The sequence below is a fragment of the Diadema antillarum genome, unplaced genomic scaffold (assembly GCF_040938485.1).
Source record: "Diadema antillarum isolate AM-2024a unplaced genomic scaffold, OU_Dant_1.0 scf00000119, whole genome shotgun sequence".
NCBI lineage: Eukaryota > Metazoa > Echinodermata > Echinoidea > Diadematoida > Diadematidae > Diadema > Diadema antillarum.
This window is the reverse complement of record NW_027271008.1, coordinates 831,076-854,420: the sequence shown is the minus strand read 5'-3', so window position 1 is coordinate 854,420 and position 23,345 is coordinate 831,076. Positions and strand designations below refer to the sequence as shown.

At 38.0% G+C, this 23,345-nt stretch overlaps 1 pseudogene; it reads left to right on the top strand.

Moving 5' to 3' along the window:
* Positions 1-4,686: 4,686 nt before the first annotated feature.
* Positions 4,687-17,830, top strand: LOC139719992 (26S proteasome non-ATPase regulatory subunit 12-like; annotated as a pseudogene).
* The last annotated feature ends 5,515 nt before the right edge of the window (positions 17,831-23,345 follow it).

The following is a 23,345-nucleotide window of genomic DNA, read 5'->3' as shown; positions in this document are numbered from 1 at the left end:
TCATTTAGATAATAGTGCAATGTAATGAAGTTGAATATAACATTTGACACAATATTTCCAAGCGGTCATTTAATGTATAGGAGGTGCACTTAATCATGTACTCATTGATGACATTTAATTGAAATGAAATGTTATCATAGCTGTTGTATTTATTTTTGACATGTTAAAGTTTGCTGGTGTGCCATGATCTATTACTCTCTGACACTAAATCATTCCTTCAAGTAGTTGAGTGGCATTTATCTGGTTAAGGTGTCTGGGTAATGTATCAGTAGCCATTAACATTTTCATTTATATGTAGCTTGACATATCCTAGTACATGTATATCAATTTCAGAACTGTATAAACCTTAAATTTAATATACAGTTAAACTCGCCTAAGTCGACGTCGCATATGTCGAATAATCGCGCAAGTCGTAGATTTTAAAAAGTCCCGATTTTTCCCCATTGACTTACGTGTATTAATTCACTCACAAGTCGAATTTTTTAAGTCGAATACTCGCCTAAGTCGATGAAATTCCAAGAACACTTTCACGGAAAAACCACTGAATTCACCTTGCCTAAGTCAAATAAGATTTTATTGTGTAATAAATCATTGTCAAAATCATGAGATGCCAGTTTTTGTTTACATACAATATATACCAAAAGAAACTTTGCGTTAAAAACATTAACGTTTCATTTACGCAAGCGGTTTCACCTGAATCGTTATTAACGCAAACTAACGATCGGGAAAATTAACGTTTGTAGTAATGATGAGTAACGATCCCAATCGCAAATTAACGATGTTTCGTTGACATTAACGATAGTAACGCAAGAACTCACGCGAGATTTTGGTTTCCGTTACCCAGACCTGGTGAAAGGACGACGTATCGCCTCTGCCGAGTGTAGCGATCTATGCCTTATATACCTAGCGGAGTCTTTTCGCGAATTGTATCACGATTCTATGCGACCGGGGTCACCAAGAACGCACGCCGTGCCAATAACAACAACAAAAAAGCCCGATGTTTGCCTTCAGTTTTGGAAATGAACAGCGGTAACAATCGGCTCCATAAGATGCTAGAATAAATGTCAGATGTTTGCTCTTAATTTTGGAAATGAATAACGGTAATATTCAATGTGGATAAAGCGTCTTGCTAAAGGGCAAATATCGGGCACACCGCTCCAGCTCTCAGCTCCAAAGTAGACAACATACATGTACATTATACACGTGTATCACATGCGTGGTGTAACTGTAAGTCGCACAAGTCGAAACTCACCTAAGTCGATGTGTTTTGCTCAGTCCCGAGAAGATCGACTTATGCGAGTTTAACTGCAGTGTACTTACCTTGCATACCAGTTGTATACAATAATGTTTGTGTCCTTAAACAATCATGTAATGTAAAATTATGTGTAGTGATCTGTAATTTGTAATTTATGTACTTCATTTTCATCATACTTTAAATCAAGATAGTATAGTGATATGTTATTAAGCTGATTAGGATCAATTTTTGCCTTGTAACCAGCCAAGGAATATAATTCAAAATGACTGTAAAGAAAACACTTGGATCACTGCGGAATTTGAATATCAAAGATTCACTTTCAAATGAAACATGGGATAAAACTTTTGTTTCCAGAATTGCTTATGACAAAACATGATACCGAATGTATGGGACTCTGACAAAGTCATTATAATTGCAAAGCTCTGTGAAGTTGCACAATGATAAGAAATATGCAAATCAGTAAGCATTACACCAAGTTTATGTAATGAAGCAATGTTAAGCCACTTTTATTGCACACCATATCTGTCGATTGTCTGTATGTATAACTTCTTCTTAGGTGTAGGAGCATCATAATTGTTATCATAGTACACTGTAGTGATATTATACAGAAACTCAAAAAAATGTATAACTTTTGGACAAAGTGCGCCATATTCCTCAAACTACAGTGATGTGCTCTTGTAATGTTGCTGCATTCACTTAGTCGACATAATTTTTTTATATACACCATGTATTTCATTCCCATTCAACAAGAACATAAGCTTTATTGGCATATGTTTATTATACACTTCTAATTATGAATTGCATACTCACAGATGAATATCAAAATATCAGTATGTGTTTATGAGAACTTTTGTAAATGTAGGCTACTTACATTTTTATGCCATGTTCACATGTAGCTACATAAATGCCTAATACCTTGTCATATGAATCAGTTCTTCCAACATGGAGATTATGTCTTCACTTGTAGGGCTTTTGAAATGAACGTAAATACTTGCCTTGTTTTGTAGGATATGTGAAAGAAACAGAAAAATTATGTTGATAGCATAATGCATAGGTTGCCTACAGTGACATGGTTAATGTTGGACATTCAACAACAACTATAATTAGAAATCCCTAGAACCAGTGCAGGGCTTACATATGTTGTTCGACAATGTGAACACTTAGTAATGTTCAATAAAATCAGCATAATATGCTCAGGCAAACCTATGTGCATTTTCTCTCTTCATTACTGTATAGTGTAACAAAGAGTTTACAAACAATAATATGGATCAACTGAAGTGTATTTACAACTTTACCAAGGTGTACCAAGGTACATCAGGGCTCCGTTTCATAAAAAGTTGATATGATAGCAACTCTTGCTGGAATGGCAATTGTCATGGTAACAATGAGAATCCAGCTTTGGAAGTTGCCATTCCAGCAAGAGTTGCCATCCAAGCATCTTTTATGAAAGCAGGGCCCCCAGGTGCCAGGGAATTGTTTTTAGGGTGGGGCAGCAGGCTGAGGAGCAAATGATTGACCTCCCCCACTCACCACCAACCCCCCCCCCCCCAATAAAAAAAAAAAAAAAGAAAGAAAGGAAAAAAGGAAAAATAGTTCTGTGACTCTGAAGAAACCTATACAGAAAAATAACAAATCCGTCTGTAAACAGAGGACTTTTATATATGTAACATTAATTCTTAAAAAATTCTTTATAGAGAGGGATTCAGTGGAGTCAGATAAAGTCTATGCAGAACATATATCCACAGCAACAAATATACACTGATCTTTCGGTCATAGTTATTCCATGCTACATGATGTACCGGTACCTAATTGGTACAATCATTGTTTTTCTACACATGCAAGCGATGTGCCGCCCGCGGCCCAAGTGGTTCGTGGTTTGGTGACCATTACTTATAAGTTATAGGGCTCACACCTGTAAATATAATGGAATGTCCCTGACCGCTTCACAAAATCGTACCAAAGATGCTAAAATAAATGAAAAAGAAATTAAAAATCAGAAATGCAGTTTGGCAAAAAAACTGAATAGCTGCAGATATTGAGTATGAATTCCTCTACAAACTTCACTTTGGTTGGAAGATGAAAGCTATTCTCATGGAATTTGAAGGGTTTATATTTCATTGGGTACATGTACAGAAAATATGTGATTTTTTTAGTAAAAAGAACTCGTAGTCTGGCTTTAATTTACAAACACTTGGACAGAGTTTGAGCTAAAGAACCCCCCTTGGAAATTTGGTGGATGAAAGGGTACATATCTCACTTTTTCAGGTTAGTGAAGACGAAACACCTCATTTCTCCCAGCTAGTTTACAGAATTTTTTGAATCTCTATGGGGAAATATTTACCTAGCTGTGTGAACCCTATAGAGTATGCATGTAATGCACACAAGTCAATGGAAAGTATTCATCCCATATACAAGCTCTGCTGGTTTATGTTGATCTATTCTGTCAAATCCCCCTCTCCTCCCCCCCCCCCCCCTCTCTCTCTCTCTCTCTCTCTCTCTAACTCTGCTTAACTACACTTTATTTTCTTATTGTTCTTGTGATTACTAGATCTTAGTACAAAGTGGTTGAATTCCTGAATAATAAAGTAGTCATCGCACAACTTTGAATGATTGTGGTACATGTATTTTAATGCATTTCTTTGTTTTGACTACCACTGAAACAGTTCAAAATACATAAAGTGAATCTGTTTGATAAATCAAAGTCTTCTACAGTACTTTGTGACAATAAGGTGATGATGATACCCCCTTATGCAAGGATAACTGCATGAACATACTTATATTCATCTTATTTAGAACTAACAGAGACTCCAACTCTCCCGTTTTCGGCGGGAGATCTCCCGCCGAAAACCCATTTTTGCAAAATCTCCCGTTCTCCCGTTTGAGATTTAATTTCTCCCGCCCTGGCTCTTTGCCTCCCGTTGGAAAGGATTTCTTACATATTTCTATTGTATGTTGAAAAGATAAGCCTTAGATAGCACCAGAGAGCATCTAGAACCCGGGGAATTTTGCGCTTCGCACACATCAACTTTGAGTATCCCGTTTGCTAGGGGTTTCAGGCGGGAGAATCTCCAGATCAGAAGGTACTTTGGGTTGGAGTCTCTCTATACATGTATATCAGCACTGCAAAATTTATTTTTGAAAAACCCCAATGTGCATTATTTACAAAAGTGTCCCTTTGAGAAGTTTTACAACCCTTCAATGTGCAATTTTATTGTGATGTAGGGGCAAATATCATCAGAACACATTTATGGTTTTAAAATAAATCAATTAAGAAATGTGAATCTGTACTATATGGTCGAATTCTATTCCGTTCAAATTGGCAACAGTTCTGTGCACCACCACTTCGAGAATGGGATAATTTCCAGACATACGTACGTATTTATCACACTGATGACTGGGGCTGACTCCGCCAACAGTATTTGCGATCGATGATAAGTTGCACTGAAAGGTTCGCAATCATGGCTGATGATGGCAGAATTCAGAAAATGGAAGTGGATTACTCGGAGACCGTCGATAGACGGCTCCCGGAATTTGAGCAGTTGGCAAAGGTAAGGAGTTATTCATTTGATCGTGTTTCGTCCTGAATTCCGCCGATAGGTGTGCATTTCAATCCCTTTTCTTTTTGGCTGCACAGAACAATTGCAAGTCACGTTAGAGTAACTGTAGGCCTAGTCCCATATGCTTTATGTTTGTGTGTGTGTGCTTGTCCTACAAATAGTGTCACATGTCATGTGCAAAAATAAAGTGGTGTTTTCTGAATGATAATTTATGTGGTATGCGGTGGTCTGGTGGAGCCATAGATGTTCCTTTTTACTCTCCATAAGTAGATCGTATGTTTGATCTATAGATTCTACTATTATAAACGGCAAGTGAAGAGGCGGAACAGCCTGTGCGTCACGTCACCTCAGCTAGGCTCATTCAATAGAAATCAAAAAATGTTGTACGTTCTTCAAAAGAACTCACATTGCAAAGTAAAAAACCACAAAATCGTACCTTGTGCCTTGGAACTTCAAAAAAATGATTTTAATCAGTAAAAACTGACCCGAAATTTGATTACAGTATGCAAGAAATTACGTGTTGATTTTTTGACCACAAACCACTGCCGATATCGCGCGATAGCTGTGATCGAACCTTGTGCGTGTCCGTATTTTTAAATGTGCGCTCTGAAGTCTACGTCGTCTGCTACGTCACCACTCAGCGCCTGCTAGTGACGGGTGCGCGTCCACGGCATCAGGGAGTCCCGTTTCGCACAAGGCATCGCCTGAAGTACCGGCTGGCAGACTATGCTGTACTCGTTTATTTGCAGGGTGGCCTAGCGGTGCGGCATTTGGCGTCATGCGATGCGTATGTCAAAGTCAAATCGCTCATTACCGATATGCGTGCATGTGCCAACGGCTACCCACGGAGGTGGAAGGAATTTCTGAATAACTAACGTTAGACTAAGTTAGGTTTTTTTTTTTTGGTGGAATTCAACAAATTTAAATTAATGACGATGAAAAGGAGGCAAGTTTGTTGCATGGCATTTGTACGTTTGTATGTAAACTTCAATGTATACAACTCTTATAGACGCATGCACGGGTTTGTTCCCGCGTGCGAGGAGAAAATGCAACAACACGCAAATTTTGACTCGAGATCGACTGAAAATTGTCTTGCAGTGCCCTACTTCCAGCTGCCACACACCCGTTGCGCTGGCTGGCGCAGTTTAGGTTGTGCATTGAAGAAATCGTTCATCACCTAAGCTTTCCAAAAACGTCAAACAAAATAATGAAGTTTGCATTTAATATAGGTAAATAGTATAGACAAACAAAGACAAAACTTAACAAACTTTCACTGCAAATTTGGTACTACACGTCATGAATCATCGCAATTTGCGCTGAAATTCTGGCTTTCCGAAGGCAACTGTCACCTTCGCTGGTAAGTGAAAATCCTGTATTTTCGACACGTACCGAAAAATGCCTGTTCACACAAAGTGAAAACTAATATCCTTCCACATTTCCATTGACACATGCACTAAAATTCGCAGCGATGGCACAACGATCATCCCGCATACAACACGTATGCCTATGTGGATACAGTGACGCACAGCACACATTGAATTTTCGGTGCACATACGTGGCAGTGGCAGCTAGGGCCATTGGCGGTGCCTACCTCAGCACATGATGAGCTGATGAGGATCCCTCCTCTCTCATATTGAGCACCCTGGCCATGCTCTTGAGACCGTCGGCCCGAGATACTCATGAGGCCTGCTGTTCACTTCTCATTCATCTCACATCTGACATATAAATTGCTGCAAGTTTGCACGGTGGTTTTTATTACATACACACATGTCCTACTTTGTACATAGTAGATATCATCATCTATATCCTAACTAGAGTAACTGCGTCAGTAAGCGGCAGTGCAGCCGTTCGCAGGCAGGTACAACATACACGGTAATATACCGCTAAACACAGCACTGCACTGTTACATGCACACTACACATATACTAACACACTAGCAATCAACAAAAACCAACCGATAAAATGGGCACAATCTCTGACGAAAGTGAAATTTTTCGGTACTTCTTAACACAACAGTTAAGAAACAATGGTCCAAGAAACTGGATTTTTTGTCGTTTTCTCGATGTTCATGGATTTTGAAAACACATCCTCATGTAAAATAGAACTTTCGCGAGCCGATGTGGGCCGCCATTTTTTTCGGAAAGTGGATGTTACCATCGAAAAAAAACGGGAAAAACACAAGAAAGACATCAACAACACCGCCAGAATTGCGATCATTGTTTGCGGCCAATGCATGTGCGCACGCTATTTTCACGTGCTTTCGCAATGGGAATTGGCGCTTACGCAATGTTCGCGAGACATGTGAAGGCGTTTCAGCTAAAGATCGCGGAGCACGCGCGTATTGCGTAGGGATTGTACATCGTGCCGCAAGCAGAAATACTACGGCGCATATCGCCCTTATCGGCGAAAATTGTGCCGGGTTTTGCCCTGGTAAATCATGAAAACTGCGTTGGTCAATGGTAATTTTTTTTACGAAAACAATTGCGTTAATGAATAATCTTGTCTATGAGATATATGAAATGGTTGAAAATAATTTGCCTGATTTGTTTACAAGTTGAAAAACCCTGAACAATGCTTAAACTGCCGCAAACGGGATATTTTTACTCTACACACAGCCCAGTCGCTTTATTATAGTGTGCTTCGCACAGCGTCTGGTCGGGCTACAGTACAAATGTGTACCTATATCCATACATGACAATAAAAAGAAAAAATTATGTCTGCGGTTTTTTGACAAAAATCGAGTTTTAATCAAGCAATTTGCAGCGACCCACTGAAGCACAGGCGCAAGCGGGTTTGCTCCATGCAGGGCTGTTGATTGTTGCACCTATCGACCTGATCCGACTCAAAATTTTCTGTGCTCGTTTCTGCGGCTCTCACCTTTCCACTCACAAATCAGCCCCATGAAACTGAAGTCTGACATCATTTTACAAATATTCATAAAGAGAAAAAATAAAATCAGCACTAACCTGATCTTGTGCATATATTCCAAATTACTATTCCCCACACTGGTAGAGTAGGTGGGTACTCGAACTTGTAAATCAAACTAATCACTTTGTAGGTACAATACTCTCCATGTAATTGGGTACTCTACATAATTGACTTAAAAAGTGAAAAACAGTTCCCTATACGTGTTACATTGTATATATTTACCAGATAATTGGGTAGGCATTCCGGATAAATGGGTAGGAATTATCCAGATTAACCTGATTTATTTCCATAATTTCCTGCAGTAAACCATGTACACATGAATGAAGCGTACATTTGTAGATTCGACAATCTACATGTATGACGTAATTAACAGCGTTATTTGGGCAGACCAGAATTTGCCAAATTGCAATGCTGTACAATGTAATTAAACTTTTGATAGATTATTTTCAGTGATATGAATGCAATTCACCAGCCAATTTAACTTTTTGATAGAGGAGAGTTTATATATTCCCAAGTTCCACAAAAGTGTTCCACTGTATTCTCATCCTGTGCCTTTGAGGTTTAAAAAGTTAGAGATATAACTGTATACTATATACCACATGATATCATGACATTCACATAAAATTAGAACACTGCTCTGTATTTTCAATTGCTATACAAATCACTTTGAAAATGGTATTAAATGCCAAAATGAATTAAGGAGTATGACATGCATCAAAACAGTGTATTATGATTACATTTTTCTAGTGTGTTTCCTGGTGGAAATTATTAATTCGTAATGCATTGTCAGAAAACAAGAGATGAGAGGTGTACGGTATCTCAGTAATCTGTGTGTACTGTATGAATGGGGTGTGGTGGAAGATGGGGAGGAGGTTGACTACTGATTTCATTCTTTAGAAATGATTCTTGTATCATGAGCTATGTGCAAACTCTCGTAAGTTTGTTTTCAAATAAATGACCATGAATTAATGAAATTTCTATTTGCCTGTTTTACATGTACGGTACACACTGTACATAACACATTTGAAGTGAATGATTGTGATTTATGCAGTCATTATTTATTTAATGAAATCAAATAAAGACTACTAAAAAAGTGTATGTGTTTGTCCAAATGCAACTCTGAAATGGTGTTATGATGGTTATCATTCTGATTTTTTTTTTTTTTGCATGACATTTTAGGAAGACAAGCTAACAGAAGCCTTGGAAGGTCTCCTGTCCCTTGAGAAGCAGACGAGGACAGCTGCTGACATGCACTCCACCGCAAGGATCCTTGTAACCATCGTCAAACTCTGCTTCGAGGCTCGCAATTGGGAGACACTCAATGAACACATCATCCTCTTGTCCAAGCGGAGAAGTCAGCTGAAACAGGTTGGTGGAATCAGTGTAGCCTTTTACAGAGTTACCAAATACAGGGAATAATTTTCCAACTTTAAAGGTATTGTTGCAGTTTACCATTTGGAGCAATGATTTAAAAAAATGTTCGAGAAATCACATTTGATGCATGTGTGTAGGTCAATTGTATCACAAAACACCCTGTCATATGAAAAGGTTGCAGTAAAGCCTGAAATGCACACTTTTTTTCTCAATAAACAATAACTGTGGACAGTTTAGTCAAGAAATATTTTTTATTTGAATAACTATTGTTCACATTTTGTAAGAATACTTGACATTGATTATACTGATTCAAATTTTTTACATTGTTCATTTTCTATCCCGAACTCACATTCTAGAACTACTGTGAAGCACTAAAGCTTGGTTTTTGTTTCATCTGCAAATGGTGAATAATGCCTTTATTTGATTAGCAATTTCAGTTGATGAATGATATTTCAAACGATTTCCTGTACACTTTCCATGGAAGAAAAGTGCTACACAAAAGACAGTATTTTGTAGCAGTGGTACAAAAAAAAACAAAACAGAATGATAGCAATTTGTAATGCAATACCAGGAAAATTATTTCCTAAAATACCGGCATGTGATCTTGTCAGCTATAAAAGGATGTGTGACCTCTTGGGGAGTTTAATATGATAGAATGTTGAGAAAAAGACATCTTAGACTAACATTTGAGTAGAGAGTTAGGACCTTAATTAAGGTCTGTTTAACACCACAAGATCCATACAGTGAAAATCCACTCCATTTACAAGTTAAGTCTTTTGAATAGAGTGTGTGTGGCAATGGCAGTCTCACCCAATGATGCAAAATCATTGTTCATGTTTATGAACATGATATGTGTTTTTTTTTTTTTACTGAATTGAATGTATGTGGTACGAGGGTATTGTGTGACTTTATTCCCATTTTCCTCATCTCTCCTTTTTTTTTTGGGTCTTTATTATCTTGGTTCTTCATTTGCTTATCAGGATGATTTTTGTTGCTAGTTTGTTTTTTCCTCAGGCTGTAGTGAAGATGGTGCAAGAAGCATGTAACATATGTTGAACAGACACCGGATATGGAGACCAAACTCAAATTAATTGATACTCTGCGATTGGTCACTGCTGGGAAGGTAGGAAGTACAGAAGTTTGTTCACTACTTGCCTAATTCCACATGACATATTTTTATGTACAGTGTAATATTGCGGTAATTTCATATTTTGTATGTTTCTTTCAATAATAGTCAAATATCGTACATACCATGAACAAACTTATCTGCAGTTTTATTCAGTGCTGCAGATGGTCACTGTGAAATGCATCCAGTATGAATTGCCAGGTTGCATCTTTGCCTCAGCTATTTAGGATTTGCCAAATTGAATTACCAGTAAACAGCAGCCAAATTTAGACAAGTGTGAGCTGTAATAAATTCTCTTCCTTGAGATACTGTATAAGGAAATTGCCACCACTCGTCTCATATCACATGTCGTGGCTAGTTTGTGCAGCATGCATATATGATTGGTGTAACAAGAGTGCGTTTCTCAATCTTGTTCAACCCTACTTCTGTGTTCTGTGTCACATATGTCCTGCATTAGATTTACGTGGAGATTGAAAGAGCGCGGCTGACCATGACACTGGCCAAGATAAAGGAAGGACAGGGAGACATCACAGAGGCTGCTAACATTCTCCAAGAACTGCAGGTAATCCAGAGGAAGCATGAAGGAGACAGTCGGTTGCACTTCTCTTTGTTCTTGTCTTACAGCGTATGGATTCTTTTCAATTGTAGAACTGCTGAGGTATCTTACAATCTGAGCTTCACTCGCATCTTTCTTCACTGCCCCACTCGAAGACATATTCACAATGCTTGTATACACCATGTATTTCATGAGTATCTGATCACAAAGTGGGACTTGTAAGACAATTTTGTTTGTAGTGGAATTCATGATGAACAATCACATTGATGGAATGAGAAGGAAGTTTTGCCATTTTTTTCAAGTGAAAACTTCCTATATTGGATATGATATGCAACTTATTTGCATTCAGGGAAGAAATATTTGCCATTGATATCGGTACATTTTCAGACCTCCCAACCATTCTGATTTTGGAGGAAAGAATCTAAATTTTGACCGTTCCTAGCTCTTGTGTAAGATGCTTTATGAAGCTTAGTCATGTACTTTTGCCAGTTGTCTGCGAGAGGACTACTTGCATCGAGTAAAATGATCCAGCTAAAAATAGGTTGCATTACAGAGTAATGCCAATGTGACAAAGTTAATTGCATCTGTTGTGAATTGCCATTCAGTACAGACCATCCTGGTGGTAAGATGACGCATGTATCATTTCCAGACAGATATGACTGCATACTGTGGTAGAAATTCAGTAAGCTGCCATCTGGTCAAAATACAAGGAATGTAAACTTACAGCCCTTTTGCAATTTTCATCTACCATCAGGTGGAAACGTTCGGCTCCATGGAAAGGAAAGAGAAAGTCGACTTCATCTTGGAGCAAATGCGTCTCTGTCTGGCCAAGAAGGACTACATCCGCACCCAGATCATCAGCAAGAAAGTCAGCACCAAGTTCTTTGACTCTACCGACGAGGAGGTCCAGGTATTGTCACATGAATTCATACACTTCTCTTCTCTAGGGTCATTTGAGATACCATTTGTGATAGTATGACTCTTTTGTACAGCAGTTCTTAGTCATAAAGTTTAGGAGAGCTGCAATATGATAGGTCGTTGGTGTTGCAACAACATGACTAACTTCATTTGCTGATATTGAATTACAAAAATTCATATTCAGAGGATTGTGTATAAATGCACTAATTTGGTAATTTATCAGTATATTTCATGTACACTTGATATGAGTTGTGTGGTTGGTCATTCTCGGTTCTTATCAGTTTTAGTAATGCTGCCCCCTATGTTCCAGCCTTTATAGGTAACTTTGTCACATGTCTTGTGTGCACTCTACCAGCCTCATTTCTTACCTGATTTCATTCAAATGTGCTTTTATCGTGTACCGCAGGACAGTCAAGCCATTTATTATATTTGATGACAGGTGCCCTCAGTGTTCTGAATTTTAGGCCTTAGTGTGATGATGCCTCAGATGTTTATCTACTCTATGCGCCATATATTTATTGATACTCATTTCTGGTCAGTTTTCTTCTGTTTGCATTTGTTACATACTCAAAAAGCTGCATCACTTCGGTGATCCCCCAAGTTGAATTATCCTTCGGGTTTATGCCAGGTTTAAGTGTGTGCGTGTGTGTCACACACATACACACTGCTATAGCTTCTGACCATCCGAGCATTGAGAATTTAGGGTTTTTGGGACGAACACTGAACTAGGGCTTTCTATAGCTCAGTCGGTAGAGCACCGGGCTAGCATCCGGAGGTCTCGGGTTCGAATCCTGATGGAATCCATTTTCTTTGCTCATTTTTCCTCTAATATACTTATTGAGTCTGAATTTTCAAGAACCTGGACTTCCTGACAATTTTTGCTATTGGTTAAATTTGGGATTGTATAGTGTAGTACTGAATGAATGGCGAAATGTTTGCGTGCCTGTCACATTCATGGCAGGATCAGAGTTGATACTTTTTGACATAAAATTTGCGAATAGCGCCCGACTCTCAAAATTTGTGAAAAATAAAAGACCTGCGAAATTATATACTGTAAAAGTGGAAATTTTCGCGGTGTTGAAATTTTCGCGCATTTCGCGCAAACCCGAAACTAGCGCGAAAATAAAAGCACGCAAATATTTTTGCTTGCCATATGTTCCAGTAGTCGATGTCTTGATTCCGCGGAATTAAAAACATGCGAAACTCTTCTCAGCTCGCCCAGCGCGAAAAATTAGTCACGCGAAAATATCCACTTTTACAGTATGCAGTATCTGGTAAGATTGTATTTGGAGGAGAATTCATACTACGGGGCTTTGGGATACATATATGTGTTGCATGGTGATGAACCCATGTAGTTTTCAATCATGCTTAAGAATACTTATATAATTCTGACCTTTAAACTTTCAGGCGCAAAAGCTGAAATTCTACAAGCTGATGATAGAGCTAGACCAGCATGAAGGAGCTTACCTGGGCATTTGCAAGCACTACCGGGCAATCTATGACACCACCATCATTCAGAATGACGAGACTAAGTGGAAAGAGGTATGATATGCAATGTAAACAGTGTCCCATGGAGAAGTGTGTCTGTCAAATATTTCTTACCCATTGCCATGCATTCTGTGGGTTAAATGACATTGTAATAGTCTAGTTCAAACAAGTTCTTTTATGTGGGTTTGCATTATTAGTATAGGCGCAACTCTGACATATTCTCACTGGTAGTAAAAAAATGAAATTTAAGGTTTTAGCTTAAGAACAATCAAAACAGTCTATCTAAGAAGCCTTTCAATGGTTGGCTTTGGCATATCATCATGTAAGTTTTTATTTGGAATGGACATCATTTATTTTCATTTTTTTTTTTTAAATCAAACACATTTTTCTGTGGAACAGATTTTTTTTTTTTTTTTTTAAATCATGAAGATCTATCTTCAACTCATACCATGGTAAGTAACAATTACCAGTTCCAAGTGGAAATATTTGTAAGTGATTCCTTCTAGAATGATGGCAGTGTTTTTATGGTGCTTAGAGATGTAGTTCCTGCTATTCTTTTCACAAATATTCATTTTGAATGTTGTGAATTTGTAATCTGGAGGTGTTTTTTTTTTTTTTTAGATTTCAAATGATTTCAAGTCATGTTAATATTTTGAAACATTGCATGATTACATAACATCATTTTGAATGTTGTTACAACTAAATATTCAGAATTACACCAAGTATCCTCTAATGGTATGACACCATTCCTCAAGCCCTTTTGTGCCACAAAGATTTTGTGATACTCTTGTATTTGTCTATTTAAAGACCAGTTTATGACCAAAAATACAGTCAATCTCCTGATATAATGATATTATCACTTTGTCCATGCAGGCCCTGAAGCACGCCATTCTGTATCTGATCCTTGCGCCGTTTGACAATGAACAGTCTGACCTCATACACAGGGTCAGTCAGGAGAAAAAGCTGGAGGATATACCAAAGTACAAGTAAGCAGCTATGTCATCACTTACATCTTCAACTTGCAAACTTTCCTCAGTTTGAAATGGTCGTGATGGTGACACGACATTGTCCGCTGCGACAATTGCTCCAGTCTTGTTTTTTTCCAAGGACTTAGGGTTATGGTTAGGGTTGTGACAGGGTTTTAGGTTTAGATTGGTGTGAGGATTAGGATTAGAGTTAGGGTTATGTTTGTGGGTAGAATTTATGTTTGGCTTTAGCGTGCCGGTATTCCATGGGAGCAATTGTTGCAGGAGGAAATGTCATGGAACCGGTCATAATAAGTATCTTCAACCAGAGGTGTAGATAATGTATTTTCTGTGCCAGAAAAAAAAAAATGCAGAAAATATTGATATCTGGAAAATGGTATAATTTCATGTAAATAAGTGAGTGAGGAGTACACCTTGAGTGAATAATGCAAGTAACCAAGATGATCATGTTTTTTGTGAGCATGCCTGTGATGTAACCCTCAAATAGTAATTGTAAACATTTGGCTATTGATGGTATGTACAGGACACCATATGCCAATGATTTTCTGATGCAAAAACATTTTTATTATCACTCCAGTGTAACTTATTTTTCATCGCTCTTTTCTTTGTTCTTTTACTCCTATTTTGATCAGATAATATTCTTCTGCAATTGATTTCTTATTTCATTGTGATTACTGCGTGTAGCAAAAATACTCTTCTTCATCTTGACCAATGATACCCTGCACCATTGTTACGATAGCTTAGATTGGGGGCACTGTGGCATAGTGGATAAGACTCCCGACTCCCGATCGGAGGACCCGAGTTCGAATCCCGCCCAGTGCTTACGTCCTTGGACAAGATGTTTTTACCCACTGTGTCCCTCTCGACCCAGGTGTATAAATGGGTACCTGGCAACGCTAGGGTAATAATAATAGCAGGGCCCTCTGGTAGAGCAGTGGCAACACTGAAGAGGCTACCCTGGGTAAATAAGACATTATTATTATTATTATTATTATTATTATTATTATTATTATTATTACCATTATTATTATTATTATTATTATTATTATTATTATTATTATTATTATTATTATTATTATTATTATTATTATTATTATTATTATTGATAAAGACAATTAGAAATAATGGATATTGCTTGTGCATGTTACTGATAATCATCTCTGAAAACTGTGTTGTACAGTAATAAAGCTTTTGAGTTCCTCAACCCAATCACAAGAGTTTGACTGCTGTGGCTGTCCACTGTATAACAAAGCTGGTGTGTATCCGACCTCTCCATAACAGGGTTCCTGTGCACTTTTGTTTAAGTGTTTATGGAGTGTCTGTTTACAATACATTTGATGCTTTACCAATATCCTCCTCCTGACCCCATGTAGGGACCTGCTGAAATGTTTCACCACCCCGGAGCTGATGAGGTGGCAGCAGGTTTGTGCTATCTACGAGACCGAGCTGAAACAAGGGTCAGCCACCAGCCCCCCGACGGACGTCTTCTCAGACTCGGACCAGGGCAAGCAGCGCTGGAGTGACCTGAGGAACAGGGTAGTGGAGCATGTGAGTAGTCTGGAAGTCAAGTTCGGACATCTTTCTAACTTTAACACTTGTGGGTGATTTTGACAGAGCTGCTAAATAGCATGTTTGGTTTTTTGAACAGTAGTACATGTCTTCCATTTCACAACTCTTTCATTTGTTCATAGAAATAGTGGTTTTGGTTAATATTTAGCAGTACAACATCTCTCTCCCTTAAAAGTCAATGTTGCTAGATTTTGCAAAGGTACTATAATTTAGTGTAAAGAACAGAACTCTTTATACTGAGTTCATGTTGAAAAAGGAAACTGTAAACCAAGATATTTTCGCAGCATGACATTTTTGCAAAATTGGAGCCGATGGCCTTTTTCACAGCTTGAAATCTTTGTGAATTGCCACTCTCATTCAATGCATGATTATAATGTAGACAAGAACTTTCATGTGCATTTCTAGTTTTACAGTACACGTACTTTATGAGGATTATATATGTATTCATTTGCAACTAATATCACTGTTTCCTTAGTAAAACATCATAACTTTGGTAGGTACATGTAAGTACCGATTTTGATGAAACCTCTACCACTTTGTGCGTCTGAATTTACTCTAGTTGCTATTAAAGGTCAACCTGAACATTTAATGGAATTGCAATTTTAAGCATGGAACAAATGAAGGAAAATATGAACAAATTTATGGAGTCTTCTCCAAATGACTGACAATGATTCCATCTGTGACTGTACAGAACATCCGAGTGATGGCAAAGTATTACACCCGCATCACAACCAAGAGGATGGGAGAGCTCCTCGAGTTGTCGGAAGACGTAAGTTTTTTTTAGACCATTTGCCAGCTATTTTCTCGGTGTACCATCATTCTTGACATCCATGGGGTCAGTAAGAGACTAGGAGACAGTAAGAGGCTAGGAGACAGTAAGAGGCTAGGAGACCTAAGGATGGCATAAGACACACAGAGTGTGAATTTGCCTCACTTTTACTGTCCACGCAAATCACATATTCGTCCTCAGCTTCAAGGCCTGATATTTTTTTCCAGGCATGCTACCATGTTCAAATTACCCTTTGTTTGCAACCACTTCCAAGGTTTTGACATGCATAGTATAGTGTTCTTGTGTTGTCAATTTGTCTGTAGGTTTATTTGATTGATTCATAAATCAGGGGGAAAAAGATTTTCATCAAACTTGGACACATGGCGCAACAGGGCAATCAAGTCATTCGTTTAGATTGAAATTAGAATTGAGCATAGCATTTGTAGATGTGACACCAGTTTGGGAAAAAAAAAATGTTTAGTCATCTATTTCAACTACAGATACATCACATATGTATAAATTGTTCGAAAGAAAATGCCTAATAGTTTTTTAGTCTATTTTGTGAAATGTGACTTCAGAGATCTTGATACATTGAGAAGTTTGTACCTACATATAACATGACTTCATTCTTCATATCACAGGCTTGTAAATATTTGTGCAAGATACTGATAAAACAATTTGAATTGTCCCATCTGGTTTTGCCTTATCATTTGTCCCTCTTTCTGTTTGAATGTGTGCAGGAAGCAGAAGCATTCCTTTCCAAGCTGGTGGAGAAGAAGACAATCTACGCCAAGGTGGACCGGCTGGCCGGCATCGTCGACTTCATGCCGCACAGGGACCCCAATGACATCCTCAACTCGTGGTCCAACAATCTGAACGACCTGATGCACCTTGTCAACAAGACCACTCACCTCATCAACAAGGAGGAGATGCAGCACCAGTTTGCTCACTGATTTGCTCCCTTCGCCGTCCTCTAGCTTGTAGATTAATCACCCGATAGCGTGTGGGGATACCGTGAAGTGGGGAAAGCTGGCCCGGTTCAGATGTATTCGAGAGTCCTCGTAACGAATTGTGTATAGCTTTATTGCTGATCTCTGTGTGAGTACGCACACAGCCAAAAAATCTCAACTGGGGTCAGCCATTACCAATGAGTGTACATGCCAACGCACATCACAGCATCATTCACTGATGGCTGCTGTTCAAGGTTTTCGAATGTACCACGATGGGCAACAAATGAATGGGGCAACCCATGAATCCCCACACTATCAGGTCTTTAAAGAATATGTGGAATGCAAATGTATGTTGACTTGTATTGATTTATGATACTCTGGATAGACACAAGACCAAATGAAAATCAAAATCTGTGCCATATCATTTTTTTTTCTGCTATTTTTCTTCAGATTGCTTGCATCTGCCCACAAATGCAATGTCCTTTGTAAGTCGCATTCGTATTGTGGAAACATCCAAGTTATGCTCAGTTTAGGGCAAGTCGCATTCCAATATCTGTTGTTGATCATATGAGTGATTTAGCAGTGCTTGACAGATGAAGTCATCAACAGGATTATGGTTTAGAAACTTTCCTTTGGGCAGATCCAAGTAATCTGAAGAAAAGTGGCAGAAAAGTTATCATAAAATACATGGCACATATGAAGATATTTATTGTTTTATTTCTTGTTTTATTTATTGTTTTAGTGATGATGATCAGGGTATTATAAATCAACACAGGTCAACATGCATTTGCATTGCATGCATAAGTTGTTTAAATTCAGTCTGAGGGAAGCCCATGGCACAAGGATATTTTGTATATGGTTTCTGAGGAAGGGAAGCCCTGTTTGAAAGTGATTCAACAAATTGTTTGCTAGTGACAGGCCTGCCAAGTAGAGGTCACATTGAATTCTCACGTGTGTGAACACGTACAAAATGACAAGTTCTCATCATTCATCACGTGCAAGTACATTATGTACATGTACTTTGTTTTGAACAGTTTCCACAAAACCCTGAATTTCTATCTGCATTGTCTTGTGTTGCTCCTGAGACTAAAACAGACCTTATAACTTCACAAACTATTTCAGTGTCTCCCAGCTGCTACTACAAATAACTGGCCACAGTACAATTTAGGAAGAAAATCTACTGTGTGAAATGTGATGATGCTGAATATAAAGATATGCACCCTGCCATTATGATAATGATACTCCCAAGATTTCCAAAAATAATTTCAGTTCCCCATTGTGCTACGCATTGGCATTTCTTCATAGCTTCTTCAGTGTCGCCATTTTGCTTCAGATTTTAATTATTTCCCCTTTTGCATTAATGTGCATTGTGCGTCAACACGTCATGTAGCGTGCGTATCCACAAATTGTCACAAACCAGAGGTTCATGTGTACGACATTTTGTGACATGATCAATGGGTACATTTCTAGTGAATCATTAGAGCAAATTGCTCGCTCCTGGTTTTAATGGTCTCTATTGCCTTATGTGAATGGTACCATAGAATCCATATAACTACAGTGGACTCCCGGTATAACGACGTCCTCTTGACCAGCAGCTTTCTTTCGTTATATCAAAATTTCGTTATAACCTAACAAATAAACAATAAAAAATCATAGAGCCGATAATTTTGCGACCTGGATTATTATTTTGTTGTAACCAGAATTTTGTCATAACCGTGTTCGTTATAACAGGAGTGCACTGTATTTTCAAGTCAATATGAGGAGTTTGAGGTTGGGCGAATCGAAAATGGTGTATGCTCATATTGTCACATGAAAATTGAAGTGTATTCATAATTCCTAGACACCAAAAACCTTTTCCCGGAAAGTTGAGCCATAACAAACTACCTGGTAGCAACTGTCCAAACAATGTTAGTGAGGAAGTGTATGAATGGATGTTTTATTCACAAAGCATCTGATGTGAGTACAACCTCTCTGACAAGAGTTAAGTTGTAAATATGAAACACATACCTATGGCCCAAGTATACTTTGGACTATATAGCTGAAGATGTAGGAAAGTTTTTTTCTGCCCGTCAGTGTTATGGCAGGCAAGTATAGAGTTTTCTTGGACACAGACTGTATGCCACCAATCCTGGTTCCCCCGAGGTGGTGTGATGGGGTGTCCGGATCTGAAAGCTTCCTAGTAAATGTATATGTGTGTCCAGAAACCAGTCTTTGAGACTCTTGTTAAAAGATATTTCTGTCAGGATCCCTAATTTGCAAATGAGGACTGGGTTATGCCTTGAGACTGGCTTTGGCAAACCAGCAATTTTTTTCTTCCCTTCCTGTAGGTAGTAAGTATTGTATCTATATTTGTTGGATCTGTTTTAGATTTACCATGTCTGTAGCAAGAAATATGCTACTTATGTGCTGATGTAACATACAGTGTATAATTGTAGCATACTTGTGTATGTTAGCATGATAATAAATGTAACATGCTCAACATTTGAGTTGTGCAGTCTTTCTTTGTGTCAAATCTGGGGTTGGCCATGGATTGCATGGTTTGTGATAGTATGATGAGTAGGTGAGAAAGTGATGCAGCTTTCAGCAACCATCATGTAGAATAGCTTGGCTCTAAGTTTGCCATTGTTGACTTGAGAAACTTCTTGTCATAGGACAGAGATTAAAGCAAGAGATACAGAAAAGAGAAACGGCATAAATATACAAGTATGAAATTAGAATTACTTATACTCTTTATTGTATTTGCACTCCAATATATACACACTGATATATAATTTAGAAACATATTTTTTACAAGCAGAAGATAACATTGCATAATGATTTGTAAATAAATGGTAGAAATGACACACAGCATAATAAATTATGATACAGGTCCTTGTAGCTGTATCATCAAGAGGATGTCAGAACATCATGAAATGTACATACATGTATCTGCTAATGGACATTAATCCAAGGATTATTTTGTCAAGAATTCATAGACTTGGATATACTTTGCAAACTTTTTTCCTGTGCTTTGTTGTATATATTATGTCGCTTATCTCTTTGATACCAGAATCCTCAGTTACCATGGTAACTGAATGTACAGTGAAACACCATTTTGCAATCAAGTTAAAGTTATTACATAAAGCAAAGAGAAACACAGAAAGGTGGAAGTAATAATTAGGTGATACGCTATCAGCGTATCACCTATTGTGGTTGTCAAAATCTCTCTTTATTTCTTTTTATTCTTCTTTCTTTCTGGACAATTTTGTGTCATCAATATCTCAAGAATGACATTACGGAATAACATGACATTTTCAGGGAACATGTCTCATGACAAAATCTAGCCACAATAAGGTTTTCATGACAGTAACATATCTATGACGTCATCTAGGCGCCATTTTGTGATTTTCGGACCATGTTACATGATCGATCATAACTTCATATCTAAAGGTCATGTCTGTATCATTTTCGGCGGACATTAAGTTCAGGTCACGCTCTATCATACATTTTAATGCTAATTACCTAAGACATTATTACGCGCGCGTACGCGCGCGTCAAACTTTTAAAAGGCTCAAAACAACTTACCAATGGGAAATCTCGAAGTTTCAGACAATTTTAAGCGTTTCGCGCGTTCGCGTCCGTCCGCACATTTTCGCGCGTAGTGCGCGTAAGCAAACTGAAAATGCACATTTTTTGACAGATTTGGATTCCTGATACATTAAGTAACAATATCCATTGATTTCCGATCAATTTTGACCTATAACAAAGGAATGCGTTGGCGTCAAAGTTGAAATTTCGTGTGCGCGTCTTTGTGCAAATATAGCGAAAAACATGTCTTTGTTTATTTCGCCATAGCTCTTTAAAACGTCTGGTTACCCTATGTTTTTATTGCATATTACAAAAACATATGAATTGGAAATAACGTTTCAAGTATTAATATTTCCATAATTACATTATGACGTCATCATATCATCATCTGAAATCAAAAAAGTGGAATTAATTTTTTTGAGGTACTGTTTCTGACATTCATTTGCTCGTATCTCTGTTGTTTAAGCTCAATATTATCCCAAATTCAGATATGTTGTACTTTGAACAATTGCCTTTCAAGTCCAAGTCATGGTTTTGAAATTTGATGACGTCATCATACCTTAAATTGTGATTAAAGGTAAAGATGCAAAATCGGACAAGTTTACGTGTAATGTCTATGGGAGGTGATTTTTTTTAAACCATGCATTGACTTGACAACGTTTAAGCACATTTATCTCAGCTGATTTTGCTTCATTTCCTCTGAAACTTAAGTATGTTGTAGCTGAGACAATAAGCTTCAGTAATCATGCATTTTATTTTTTGAAATCTCATCATCAGGTTGACAATTTTGCAGTTTAAAACTGAAAATGAGAATGGAATGTGGACAAAACGATTCCCGATTCAGCTTTCACATACATAAGTTTACGTTCCTCATATTTTCTCGCCGAGACGTATGGCCGAGTGGTTAAAGGCGACGTCTCAGAGACGTGAAGTTGCGGGTTCGAACCCCACAAGATCACGAAACAAAATACTTAGCTATTTTACTTTTTTTTCAATTTTGTATTACATATTCGTCCATGTAGAAATCACGTTCGTATATAAACGCACCTATACACACACACAGACACACAGACACACACCATATCCCTCTTTTTTGTGTTGGAGACCACATTGCTTCGACTGCTGCAAAATTTTGCAGGCTGACTTTGTCAAACCGATCATAGTATGTAATGACGACGACTGAGGTGTTGTACTTTGAACAATTGTCTTTCAAGACCATGTCATTGTTTTGTACTTTGATGACGTCATCACATTGAAAATTGTGATTAAAGGCAAGGTATCAAAACCAGCCGATTATAGGCTTTATGTCTACGGCGCGTATTTTTCCCAAGTTGCCAGAAATGGCATAGCGACATCAGTCGTTACAAGGCCGCATTTCCGTCTAGCAATGCAATACATGTTCACGCGGCCACGATTGTTGAGTGGGCATTGCTACATTGCAATAATACGGTGATCTTCTTTATCCAGGGTAGCCTCTTCAGTGTTGACACTGTTGTACCAGACGGCCCTGCCAGAGTATACAATTATTACCCCAGTGTTATCGGGTACCCATTTATACCCCAGTTTGAGAGGGACTTGGTGGGTAAAAACGTCTTGTCCAAGGCACTTGACAGGATTCGAACTAAGGGGACCTCCAATGAAAGTCAAGTTAGGAGTAGTATCTGCTAAGCTACAGTGCCCCCACAATTTTGAGTTCCATTCAAATTGGGGACACAAAAGCAAAACAAAACTGTAATAGAGTTTCAGAATTTCAGACTTTTCCTTTAAACAGTGTTCTCAAACTGACTGGCCAAACAATGTCACATCATCTCGCTATCTTCCTATTGCTTGGTACACTGAAAACAAACAAACAAAAACATAAGCATGTACATCTGTACAACGTATTCCATCAATGATTCATCATCCACAAACCCTTATCTTTGCAAAATTACCACAACTCTGCAATGACTAGATGCTTATAGTTTCAGGTTTTTGTATATTTCATAGGAAAGAAGGAAGTCTACAGATTTGAGTGCCAGTCAGTTGGGAACTTGTAAGGCAGTGGTCATCATCAGTTCATGGACTTGATGTATAATGTACTTTTGAACATCTATATCACTGTTTCATAAAACTTGTGATACTTCCAACTCCTGTGACTCTTCTACCTTTCTGTTTGAGTTTACTTTATTGATTAACGTGAAAGTTAAAGCAAAGTGAAGATGGTGTTTGGATGAAATGAAGCTATGTAATGCTCTGGAGAAATTGATTCGGCCAGATAATGCTACACGAGTATTGTATCATAATAGCGAATATTATCCTCTAT